This window comes from Lissotriton vulgaris, chromosome 4_1, assembly GCF_964263255.1.
Source record: "Lissotriton vulgaris chromosome 4_1, aLisVul1.2, whole genome shotgun sequence".
NCBI lineage: Eukaryota > Metazoa > Chordata > Amphibia > Caudata > Salamandridae > Lissotriton > Lissotriton vulgaris.
This window is the reverse complement of record NC_141691.1, coordinates 1,838,022,316-1,838,035,323: the sequence shown is the minus strand read 5'-3', so window position 1 is coordinate 1,838,035,323 and position 13,008 is coordinate 1,838,022,316. Positions and strand designations below refer to the sequence as shown.

Genomic DNA, 13,008 nt, shown 5'->3' with positions numbered 1-13,008 from the left:
ATTACTAAAGAATAATGCATATCGAAATGTGGGCAAAGGAATTGATTATAACTGTGGCGTAGAGTGCATCCCTAATGCAGAGAAAATGTGTCTCGGGTGATGCGGAAAAGAGAAAGAGAAGAGAGCGGTCCCACTAGAAGGGGGTATTCATAGTCAGATATCTTAAGTCCATGGTGCCAGTACTTCCTTTACAGAGTGACTAGAGTTTGTGCAAACTATCAATTAGGGTAGTTCACGGTGGTCTTTCATTGTCCTTTGTCGTTATATTCAGGAAAAACCTGTCCCAGTTTGTAACCTGAGCTCCAGCTCCGGTTTGCATTTGCTCATTAGTAATTGCTCGACACTTCTCCGCCTTCGACTATTTCTAGAGTTCCTAAATGCAGTGTCCCCATGTAGGTGGATTCTTTACTTTCTAGTTCTGCTATATTAAGTTTTTTGCTAAAATGAACACCACAGGGCTGATTTTGATGGTGGCGGATGGGTTTTCCATCACAACGGTGATGGATATATCGTCTGTGGAAATACAAATCCCATTGTATCATAAAGGATTTATATATATTTGGTCGGACTGGATATTCGTCACCATTGTGATAGAGTAACCCATCCCCCAACATCTAAATCAGCCCCTAAATCTAAAAACGTTTTTTCCAATTCATGATGTTTTGGGCAAGCTAACATGCCTGATGAGAAGGTGCCTGGGGAATCATGGAAGCACATACCTGTTGTTGCTTCTAATGGCGCTCCAGGTCGCACCCATTTCTAGTAGCGTTTCAAGACCACATGAGTTGGGTGGCAGCAGACTGATGTTGCCGTATCTTCTATAGAGCAAGTGTTACCCCATTAAAGGTTATTCTGGATGGTGGCATCTATTCTGTAGATGCGTGGGTGATAATAAACATTGAGCCTCGAACAAGAGGTTTTTTCAGGTGGAAGGTTCTATTATAGTACTCCAAGGCACCGTAGAGATCATACTATCCTCCCCTGGTAGTCCATTGAAGTTGTAAGTGCCTTTTTTTCGGCAGAAAAGGTAGAATTACAATTTACCACAACAGTCATTTTTGTTGGTTTTGGGCCTCAGCCCATTATGTTCTCCTTACCATAATAATTCCCTTTGTTACATATCGTAATCTACCAACTCTTTTGACTAGCCACTGATTAACTTTGTCAGTCAGTTCCTCTCATCTTTCATGCTGTTCTCTGGAAAAGGGGAATCCCTTTTAGATCAATCAACAATTGTGTACATTCTGTTGGGGCGTCACTAGGTGGATGCGGGGGGGGTGCGGTCCGCACCGGGTGACACCATCACATGGGGGGTGACACTGTGCAGTCCCGCCCAGTATCATGCATCAGGTGTGTGACATTTACGCATTTCAGAAACTCTGTGCTGACTTGTGTGCCAGCTCTGCTGCTCCCGGGCGCTGCAGTCAGTCTCCTTTGCCAGCAGCTGGCTCAGGTAGTTAATAAACAGTTAAATCTCTCTGCTCTGAGAGTCAGCGAGGTGCTACAATGTAACAATCTGCATCGGACTACCCTGGCTAGATTTAATTCTTAGTCCCCCGGCGCACCTGTGGCGCAGCTGAGGCACCTTCAGGGGATTATAATCGGATGTGACCTCACTTCCTGTTGCCTGAACACAAGAAATGAAATCCCTGGTCGTTAGATGTGGCGGGGGACTCGAGAGAGACAGTGAGTCGAGTTGGTCCCTCAGCTGGTGGTAATCATGAGTCCCGTGGATCGTGTCACAACCTACTGGTAACACTTCGCCTCAGGAGTAAACTGCCTGGCTAATTGATTGAATTTGCTTGCTGAAAGTTTCTCTAAAATCAAAATAATCATTAGAAGCGGCAGAGATGAATTGAGCAAAAACTCCATCCAGTAAGCCGACCTTAAGAGTCTTGTTACTCCGATCCCTGTGGCCTGTCGGGGGATGGCGAAGCTGGACATTGGGCGGCAGTGCAAAGCCTACCACTGCAGCCAGGTAAGTTAAACATATGATACCTAAAAAGTGAGCAGTTAGTGCGGAGCCCAGAAAACCTAAAAGGGCTGCCTGGCCTGTGCTTCTCGCGAACACCCAATAACATTAATTACTGCCATGTTAACCCGCTCTTTAATGCACACTCTTACATAAAAGACCACCATTTTTTTAAAAACCTGGCCATGGCAAACAACCGACCTCCTGGGCTACACGTGCTGCTGCCCATCCTCTGTAGTGGCCTTTCGAGGCTTGCATCTGATCACGGCGACATGAGTCTGAGGGCAGCTACTATGTGCTGAGTGTCTTCAAAAGACATAGGCACAGCTCTCAAGCCCAAGTGGTGCCAGTTGACTTAAGTCACACGTGAGTGAGATAGGGGACCCTCGGCTGGAATGCAGAAGGGGAAAGCGGTGAACAGGAGTGGGAGGTGTGTGGGCGCTAAGAAACGGAAGACGGCTAGAAAACAAGCCTTCGTGTTAAAAGGTCACTTCAGTGAGTGTCAGCGACGCCATAAAACACAGGGACATCCTGAAACGATATTATTTGTGTTTGTATGTGATTCTGACCTGAGTGGGCACAGTTAGTTGTATTTTCCTCTCTCTCCATGGGCTCATTAAGCGCGTGTGAAATCTCAGCAGCGCTGGCTGCGGGTGGTCAGGTGTGAGAGTACAAACACACCGCCTGGTGACAGCCTCGCTGTGACGCACTCTACTGGACCGGGCATGTTCATTCAGTAGAACCCTCTGGTCAGAAGTTGAACACTAGGTCCTTGTTGTACTTGTACATATTTCATATTTAGTTGTTCACTTCCATAAACATTATTCTGTGTTCTCTCATCTCAACGCCCTGTATTGTCCAATCACACAAAACCCACGTTATGATGTCGCATCATACCTGTTTATGTGTATTAATTTGATGTTATGGAATGATGGTGTAAATTTGAATTGGACAGGAGCAGTTCGTTTTACTTTCACCTGTGTGTGGGCCTTGTTCTTGTTATTTATTTAATAAATAACTTTACTACACCTCGACTACGTGTTTCAACAATTTGGCGACGAGTTATTGGCAAGTCCCAACCCACAGGTCCTAGTAATCATTCCAGAGGCTCTGCGGAATTCTAGGGTCCGAATTCAGTGCACTGTCTACTGGAGCGGTGTGATGCCAGTCCAGGCGGTTTAACGTTCCGTTCACGTAATTGCACCCAGAATCGCTCACCTGCGGAATCTGTACCAGGAGCAGGCCCCTGCAAATGTCTTTCAAAAAGTGAATATGCTGTTCTTCATAAATTGAAAGAATATTGGGCACATTCTAGGCCTGAAGGTAGAATAACATGGTGTGGAAATTAAACATGCATATTAGCAAAACACCAACACACGTGAAGTCGTTCCAGACAATTCTTTAAAATACACAGTCTAGAGAGAGGGCTTTGACTAGCCTAGGAGTAGTTCTGTCTCGCCTCATGCTCTTTATTGGCTGTATCATACGGCCTCCTATGGGGTGCTTGAATTTCAGTGTATGAGGGATTATACTGTGTCACAAAAGCACACAGAATCATCACCCATTGGATTCTTTATCATGTCTGCAGACTGTGCTGACAGCCCGCCCATACACTGCGTCATCATGCATAGCATTCTTTATTTCATACATGCATACTATGCAGAAAGTCACTCACATCATCATCACATATAACATTCTATATTTCACACATTATTTCAAACCTGCATCCTATACAGAAAGTCACACACGTCCATATATATGCACGCATACACACAAGCACACCATCCACCTGCTTAAAACAAAACAAGCGTTGGCAAAGCCAGTACTTCTGGCTTTAATGTGGAAATACATGGAAACAGACTGCCACACACTAAGCTCCTTGCTCTTGCTGTGCTAGGACTACTCCCACTTGTGCAAACTTCCAGCACCTGTCTGTAGCCAGGGATCGTGACAGACACTTAGCGACCCAGCCATCAGCAGCAGCTAGGTTTTATTTTACCACCTGCGACCCCAGTGACTCAGAGACACACTTGATAAGTGTAAAAAATTAAACCGGTTAACCATGTTACACTGATATAAATGTTTATGCTAATGTCGAAGTTTTTGTGTACTGGCAGTTGACTCGCGATGATTTACTTTCACAAAGGGTTAATACCTGCTGGAAAGTCAGAACGTGTATGTGTACAATGAGTCATGCTGTATATTCGCAAACTGTATTTTATGAGGTTTGATGATACGTGTGAGTTACTTTTCTCACAGAGATCGTTTTTTTTACTTGTGTAACTTATACTTTTGTATAAATAGGCTTGAACAGGTGCGTGCTCGGGTACGGGGGCTCGGGAGTGGGGTGCGAGCTCGTAATAAACTGGCCGGGCCGGTGGGGAAGCTCACCTAATTACGACGTTTACACCTTAAGTAAAGAGACAGCATCGGGCTGCCTGCCTTTGAATTCTGCCTTTCCCGGGGACGGTATTTCCCAAGTCCCGCTCCCTCACAAACCGCAAACGCTGCCTTGTGTATCCCAGCGCAGGTCTCTTACCCCCCTCTGAATTGTTTTCTGGCTCCAGGGTTAAGTCGTGAGGGGGTGACACCATGAGTTACCGCACTGGGTGACATCAGGCCTAGTGACGCAATGTAGAAATGTGACTCCCCTTTACCCTCATGTTCTGAAACATGTGAGCCAAGACCTGGCCCAAACCAATGTCCCTTGTAGTCAGTTCCACCAGACATTGTAGATGTAATGCCTATGTCAGCAGAGCCTGTTCGACAAGCTCGCGTAAGGCCTCTTGATGACCTACTGCAGCAGGTCACCTCCCTGCTTCCTTTCTCCTCAGTCCGTTGTAACACTATCGCATTTAGATAGCTCTTTCATTGTGGCCTCAATGGAATCTAGTGTGGTAATAACGGGTTATAACAAGGTCTTTATTGTGTCCTCAAAGGAGTTTGAAGAGTTGTTTAAAGTATTCTGAACTCAAGCCATAGGACCAGCACATCCCTTGCCTGCGCAGGCAGTGAAATCGCTTTCCTGCGGGGATTTATTGTTACTTTCTGGGGACGGGACCTCGTTCCTTGAAGCTTAGTAACTTGTGGCACAGTTTTCCGTTCATGCCTCGTGGAGGACCTTTCTGTTTTTTGAGTGCTGGTGGAAGCGCACGAGTGTCTGGAGAAGGAAAGTATTCAATCAACAACAGGGCTTCCATCACACACAAATCAAAGGCCACCTGCTTAGTGCCCACAATATGTATGGGTATATCAGCTTCTGCTTCACCCTGCAGACACTTGAGGCCAGAATCACTCTCTTTCCCCACAATCTTAATATGTTTTCTGATATTTAGTCTCTCCTCACCATTAGCTGTTTCTTTATTAAGGGACCAATTGCATTAGATAAAAAAGAATCAATGCTAGAGACTCCCAAGGTTACCTTTTGCAGGATCTGGGCTGACGCTTTCCTCTTTGCCCTTATAAGGCACGGTTGTTAGAGAGTGGGTGTAGTGTGGAGGCCTAAAATAACCCTTTGACACAAAGACGAATTTCCAAAAGTTTGCCAAAAGCTTTATTGCCAAATGCAGGACGCAAGACTGATGTGGACAGGAGACAAGTCAAGAATGGCTAAACAAAGCTTTACATTCTACAATCATAACATATAATTAAGAATCATGCATGTTTGACATTCCAGAAAGAGACCATCCGGTTGCAGTGGTGCGGGGTGGGACTACCACTTAGCTTCTTATGGGAGCAGACACAACATTATGTGTGTCCTTTATCCTGCTGCAACTGAAGAGGCATGATCTTACATAGTTGAGGTTGACTTCTTCCCTGCGGGTAAAGTTCCTGTAGAACCACTGTATGGTATGTAGTTTCACACATTACCACTAGTTGTAGACAGTTCTTCACTTACGGTCCTGAGGAATCGCCACAGATTATTCGTGACTATCAGGCGAGAAACATGTCGACCATCTAGGAGTAGAGCGCATTTCGGACACATAGTAGCCAGATTGTCACCTCTCCTCTATTCATTTTTAACCAGGCTGGGATCCTTCCTGAATAAAGTTATTTAGAGGATTCCCTCCCCTGTTTTATTCTGCACATTCCACTATTACATCTACACATACTACGCCCCTACACCCACGGCACCTATACAGCAAGGAACAAAAGTTCTCAGAAAAAGACCGCCTTTATGGGTGCCCGGCGGATATTGCAGCGCCGACCCTACGAAAAGAAGACCCATATGATGAAGCATGACACCTAGCTTGCTGGGTGTGTGAGGGCCATAGTTCCAAAAGGAGGATTTCCCCTCCTTAGAGGACTTTCGAACAACCTATCATCACACATTCCCTTCCACTATGTTCCATGACCCACTGAGGAACTCTGTACTCTATTTTGCACATTCCATAAAGAGAAACACAATTATATTATGTCTACCTACAAGTAATTACTAAACAAGACAGTAACTTAGTGTACACATATATCTAAAAGTACACAAATAAGAGAAAATAAACTCTTAAAAGTATAAGAACTGTCAAAAAACAAATAACTGAAAGAAACAAATGAGACAACCTACTCCCTCATGCGGACAGGAGCTGTCCTGAGTAGTTTGGATACCCTCTTTAAGTAAATGGTTGGCGCGTTAGACAAGTCCATTGGAAGACGGACTGTATAATGGTACAAAAGTATGCTTTATGTCTAGTTTATTGAAGAACAAATCCACATCTTGTGTAATAAAATAGGACCCATTGTCAGTCATAATATCCCTAGGTGTGCCTTCAATACAAAGTAAACATCGTAAGAATAGCATAACTGAATTGGCATCAGCATTTCTAACAAAGGCAAAATAGATCCATTTTGAAAAATAGTCTATGGCAACAATGAGGTATTTTTTATCATTACCTAAAACAGAAAAGGTACCTGCAAAATCCAAACCAATTTTTTTCCAAGCACCACTAGGCCATTGAACAGGACAAAGAGGGGCATAAGAGGTCTTCCAGTGCTTGTCCGAAAAAAGGCATTGAGGACACTGGTCAATAAGTCTCTTGACTTGATTATCAATGCCTGGCCACCAAGAAGTTTGCTTGATTTTATTTATGGTTACAGTGATCCCTAAATGCCCCTTATGAGCTACAGAAATTATAATGTGTCTCAAACCCCTGGGAGGAATGAATTTATCTAGTCTAAGTAAAATGTCATTAGAGAAGGAGCAATGTGTGCAAATGTCCTTTCTTCCAAAGAAAGATTTCTTTCAAGTGGCCAACCTTTAATTAAAAACTTCCTGACATTTTCCAAAGAATCATCAGCGTCAAAACTGCGTAACCATTCTTCCTGGGTAATTTTTGTATTTTGTACCACATCTTCAATAGAAAATACACATTCAAAATCATTTTCACATCTAACTAAATCATCAACACCAGGCAAAGGAAGACGACGTGAAAGACAATCACCACATACATTTTTGCCCCCAGGTAAATATTTGAAGTCAAAATTGAACTCTTGAAGTCTAGTTAGTAACCTTATGAGTCGAGAAGAAGCCTTGTTGGAACAACTATCGCCAAGCATATATATCAGAGGTTTGTGATCAGTGTAAAGTTGGAATTTGGTGCCCCAAATGTACATCCTGAATTTTTCAACTGACCAAGTACACTCTAAAACCTCCCGCTCTATAGTACTCTAGTTTTGTTCAGCCGACTTGAGTGTGCGAGATGCAAAAGCTGTGGTACTTTCCTGACCATTAACAATTTGGCTCAGGACTGCCCCAAGACCTTTGGCACTGGCGGCTACTGTAATTATACTCTCCACGCCATGTGTGAAAGGCTTTATTGCAGGAGCATTAATGATCAAATCTTTGTTAGATATAAAAGCATTTTGTGTATCATCAGACTATAAAAATGTAGCATGTCTCTTTAGTACATTTCTGAGGGGCTGTACCAGTAGTGCATAACCTTGAAGAAATCGAGCGTAGTATTCACTTAAGCCAAGAAACGCTCTTAAGGAGTCTTTGTCCAATGGGACAGGAGCACTTTTGATGGCATCAAGCAAGGAGGTTTTGGGTTTAGTACCAGCACTATAAATATTGTGACCAAGATAATCAACTTCTTGAGTAATGAAATTGCATTTCTTAGCATTAACAGTCATACTATGTGTTGGTAATGTGAACTCTTTCTAAAAGTACATAGTGTTGGTTTATAGTTTCAGAGTGGATGAGTATGACATCCTGAAAAGCCTGAATACTAGATATATCATCAAACATTTTATCCATTAACCTCTGAAATATCCTAACTGCTGAGGCTAAACCAAACGGGAGTCTTTTATACATATAGACACCAAATGGAGTCACTTAGGTTGTGAAAGGTTGTGACTTCAAGAACAACGGAATTTGATAATACTCTGAGCGTAAATCTATGGTGGAAAAAAATTAGCTACGACCTATTTTAGCTAGTATATCATGAATTCGAGGCAAGGGGTGGCAGTCTACTACAATATTTCTATTCAACACTCTTAAGTCGGCACACAAGTGGATGTCCCCTGAAGTCTTGTGTGCGACCACCGCAGCCGAAACCCACTCAGAAGATTCTATTGGACATATAATATCTTGTGAACACAATAGAGCTAGATGTTTCTTCAAATCCTCAATCAGAAAGAGGTACAGGCCTGACTTTTGAATAACAGGACATGCATTGTCTTTCAACTTTATAGTATGTTCAAATCCTTTTACCAAACCAACACTGTGTCTAAATACAGCGCTGTACTTGTACAACAAATTCGGTACAGTAAAGTCCTTAGACTGTGTATTCTCCGCAGATAATATAGGTAAATCACCTAGGACAACAGGTTCAGAATGATCCGGTCTCAGTATGATACCAAGACTTGCTTGGTCACGCCATCCTAATATGTCCCTTCCCTTGTGTGCAACATAAACTTTAGTATGAATTTTTCTACCTTTGAACTTTATAGTATTGCTAAAGTATCCACACATATTAATAACATACTCCCTAATGCTTTGGGATTGACATCTGTAGGTAACAATGTAGCGTTGGACCATAATTTGTCAAAAGTTTTGTCTGCTATTATAGTTATGAGAGAGCCAACATCAGCCATAATATTAAGTGAAATAGACCCAATAAGCGCTTCACAGATAGTTCCTTTGACCGTTTTATCATAAAGCATGTTAATGTCTACTGAAAGTGAGACAAAGCTCAAAGCATCACAAATTGACTCATCTTCAATACTAAGTTGACTAACTTTGCGTTTGTCTTTAACCATTTTGCAAACAGTATAAAAATGCCCACACTTTTTGCAATTGTTACATCTTTTACCTTGAGCAGGACAATTTAGATAATAGCCCACATGGAATTTGGAGCCACACCTGTAACAAAATACATTAGGTTTACACTCAAACGTTTTCTTGTTTTTAAAATGAGTGGCCACAACAATTAACATCAGGTTAATTGCTATTATTGGAAGAAAGAGCCGTCACACTATTACTGGGAGTGACAATGGGAATAGTATTGATGTTCTCAGTTAAAATTGTGGATGAGGTATCAGAGCATTCAATGCTCCCCGCAATTCCCATTACTTCATCCAAAGTGGGATTCTTACGGGTAAGTATGCTTTCTTGTATCTTTTTATTAAATCAATTAAACACTAGTTGATCACGTAAAGAAACATCAAGATTAGAACCAAATTCGCATTTAGCAACAAGTACCCTTAAAGTAGCTAAATAGCCTTCAATAGATTCATCATGTAACTGTTTTCGTTTAAAGAAAACATGAAGTTCAACCATGAGACATGGCTCATCCTTGTATTGCTTTGCCAGGCGATCAAGTGCTTCAGTATAAACATTCCACATGTCATCACCTGAGGGTGCAGGAATCAAAGGTAAATTGTTGAAAAGTTGTTGACCTGCAGTACCAAGATGGTTAAAAAGAATTGCTCTTTTCCTAGAAGGTGAGTATTCAATAGCATCCATGGCTTCCAAATAATTTGAAAAGTCTCTCAACCATTTATGCCAAGGTGTAATGGGTTTGCCAGGAACTTGTAAAAAGGGAGGAGGAGGCAAAATGTTATTTGAATTAGCCATTAGTGTTGCCCAGTCAAACTGCAAATGAATAAATAAAAAATAAAATCTTACTGGAATGACAATGATGCGCAGCTTAATAAGTATTTCATAACTGTAGCAGTAATGAAGTAAACAAAGTGTGCCTGTCACAGAAACAAGCAGAGGAATGTAATATCCGATGTGACGATGCGATGATGAAGCAAAGAATGTTGTACATAGAATAGTATGTCATACGGGATATCCCAAAGCTTAAAGATGTCCGCCGAAACATGCTCCGCGTAATGACGTTGATCACGTTCAAACTAGAATATCCAACGTTGATTGGGACGTTTGGCGAGATGACACGGCAACTCGAAACAGCGTCAGTAGTAGAGAACGGAGAACAATGAACGATGCTGGAGCCATGGAATGAAGACATATTTTGATGTTCTCTTGTTCAATGTATTCCCATCATCTTGCCGCACCGAGCTAGTTTCTGCACCTTATCTGATTTTGCCCTGTTATCTAGGATTTTCTCAACCACCATGCTCTATCGCCTTATTTTACTCCTTGCACGTTTCTTTTATTTAAGATTTTGATGTTATTCTTACGCTCCTTTTATTTCCTTTTATGTCTTGCCTATATATGCTTATTGTAAAGCGCTCTGATTCCCGTAAGGATCTTGTTCGCGCTCTATAAAACTTTCAAAATAAATAAATAAAATAAATAAATATGAAAACAGTGCGGAGGGGGGCGTGGCCAAGATGGCGGCGGAGTAGGACGTGTTTCTGAGTCCCTCCGGCGCCGTTATCCGCTTAGCCTTGAGAAGCACTCTCCCGGGGCCGTCATCTGGCTGTCCAACGGCGGTTTGCCTACCCGCTGCCGCGGGTGTTCCCTTGGTGACTTCTCCGTCGCTCCTGGTGCCTGGAGCGCGAAGACCAGAGGCGCGGCCTATCCGGCGGTCTGGGACCCGGATTGCCCTTGGGTGCGAAGAGAAGTGAGAGCAGACTGCGGGACCCAGACGGCCTCCCGGAGCTATCCCACCCGAGTGCCAGCGGCTGTCCTATCGCCGTGGGTGGCGCCCAGCAGTGGTGGAGTAGGGGAACCGGGTAGTCCGCACCCAGAGCGGCCCGCCATCTGAACCTGCACCCCGCCCTGGATCGAGGGTCGGCAGAGGCTGGAGCGACTGGGGTCCGCCGCTCCGGGGCCTGTACGGTCCAACCAAGAGTGGAGCTGTGCCTTCTCGACGCCCCCTCGCAGCGATCTACAGAACGCACTTTGACCAGGTGGGAACTGTTTTCGCGGGGGACCTGACCCACCCAGGGAGCTTGCAGGGTTGTACATCGTGGATGAGGCCTGATATTGCGTAGGTCGGAGCGCGACCGTGGGGCCGAGCACGCCATCACAGCGCGGCCTTCCAAGACGGGGCCCACAGCATTTGCCGGGCCGCCTGTACAGAGGGGTGTCGGACTCCGGGTGTGCAGTGACACCAACGTAATCAAGACACGATCGCCAGGACCCATCCGGCGAGATAAGGCGGCGACCCCGTTCTCTTTCCACCTGGGGCTCCAGCTCCCCCGTCGGTGGTTTGTGGGCCAGTACGGAGGGGCGGCCCTCGCCTAGGCCTAGGCCCTACACTAGGTGAGCTGCAACGGGGGGCTCGGACCACGATTGGCACCATTTCAGGTAGCCGGAGTCAGCACGGCTCCCGGGATCACCCTGTAAATAGATCCCCTGCTACAGTGACTGCTCCGCAAGCACACTAGACTCACACAGTGCCAGCTGAGATAAGAGGCGGGGCGTCCAGCGGACCCCTTGACCCGGGCGGGCGCCCCGGCCCGGGGTGACCTGTGCCACCAGCAGGAGGCGAGACCCGGATACCGTGGAGCGGACGTCTCGCGGCTCGGGCGGAGTGGTGCACCGGCTGGGGGCTGAGAAAGATTGACCTACCGTTTACGGTGGCCTACCCTGGGACCCGGACCACGCAGAGCGACCAGGGATTCGGTGAGAACCTGAGCCTGATCATGGCAGGCAGACAGCGCAAGGACAAACCTACCAAGGAGGGGCCGGTCAAGGGGGGGCCGGCCTCGTCGCCGCCGGGCCCCAGCTGGTTGCCCCAGCGGAGCGACGATGAAACCCCAGCAACAAAAGCCTTTATGGTCGAACTTTTTACAGCCATCAAGGCAGACATTTCAGAGCTCCGCTCCCAGTTAGTATCAGACCTCCGTGAAGTAAGGCGAGATGTGGATGGCATAGGGGAACAAGTGTCCACCTTGGAAGAGCACGACTTGGGACTAGCGGAGGACGTGCACCAACTCCAGCAAGATGTTCACCGGCTCACAGAGCAGAACTTGGACCTCCAGGCCCATGCTGAGGACCTGGAGAACTGGTCCCACCGGAACAACATCCGGATCCGAGCTGTGCCCTCGGCGGGAGAAGGCACAGACCTCAGGGAATATGTGTCCGCCCTGTTCAAGCATATCCTGGGAGAAGATGCCCCTCAGGAGATTCGCATGGACAGGGCCCACAGAATTGGACTGCCATGGGGCCCGAAGATGCCTCCCCCTGACATTCTGGTATGCGTGCACGACTTCCAATTAAAAGAGAAGATACTACGAAAAGCACGGGACATTGACCCCTTGCAATTCCGGGACCATCATCCCCAGCTGTTCCATGATTTAGCGGCCTTGACCCTGCAGAAGAGGCCGGACTTTCGCCCTGTTAAGAACTTCCTCAGAGACCAGAAGGTGGCCTACTCTTGGGGACATCCTTTCCGCCTTATCTTTCGCTGGAAGAATAAGCTAGTCCAGGTCAGGTCCCTCACCGCCGCCTTGGAAATCCTTGGACTAGACGACGCTGCGGCAACAACTGGAGGCGGCGGATCCCTGTCAAGGAGACGACAGCGCTCCCCATCATGGCAGAGAGTGGGCGGCGCTGCGGCGGCGAGGTGACCAGACACCTCCGCAAGCCTACAAGAAAGAGGGGCCGCGGTGGCCTCTGTGGCGCT

The 13,008-nt window shown here is 45.7% G+C and overlaps 1 long non-coding RNA gene across 1 annotated transcript in view; it reads left to right on the top strand.

The window, feature by feature from the left end:
- The first annotated feature begins 1,365 nt into the window (after positions 1-1,365).
- LOC147724602 (uncharacterized) overlaps positions 1,366-13,008 on the top strand; it is a 31,697-nt gene continuing 20,054 nt past the window's right edge. The window contains exon 1 of the long non-coding RNA XR_015310104.1: positions 1,366-1,978. This is a non-coding gene — a long non-coding RNA (uncharacterized LOC147724602). The remainder of the gene's footprint in view (positions 1,979-13,008) is intronic.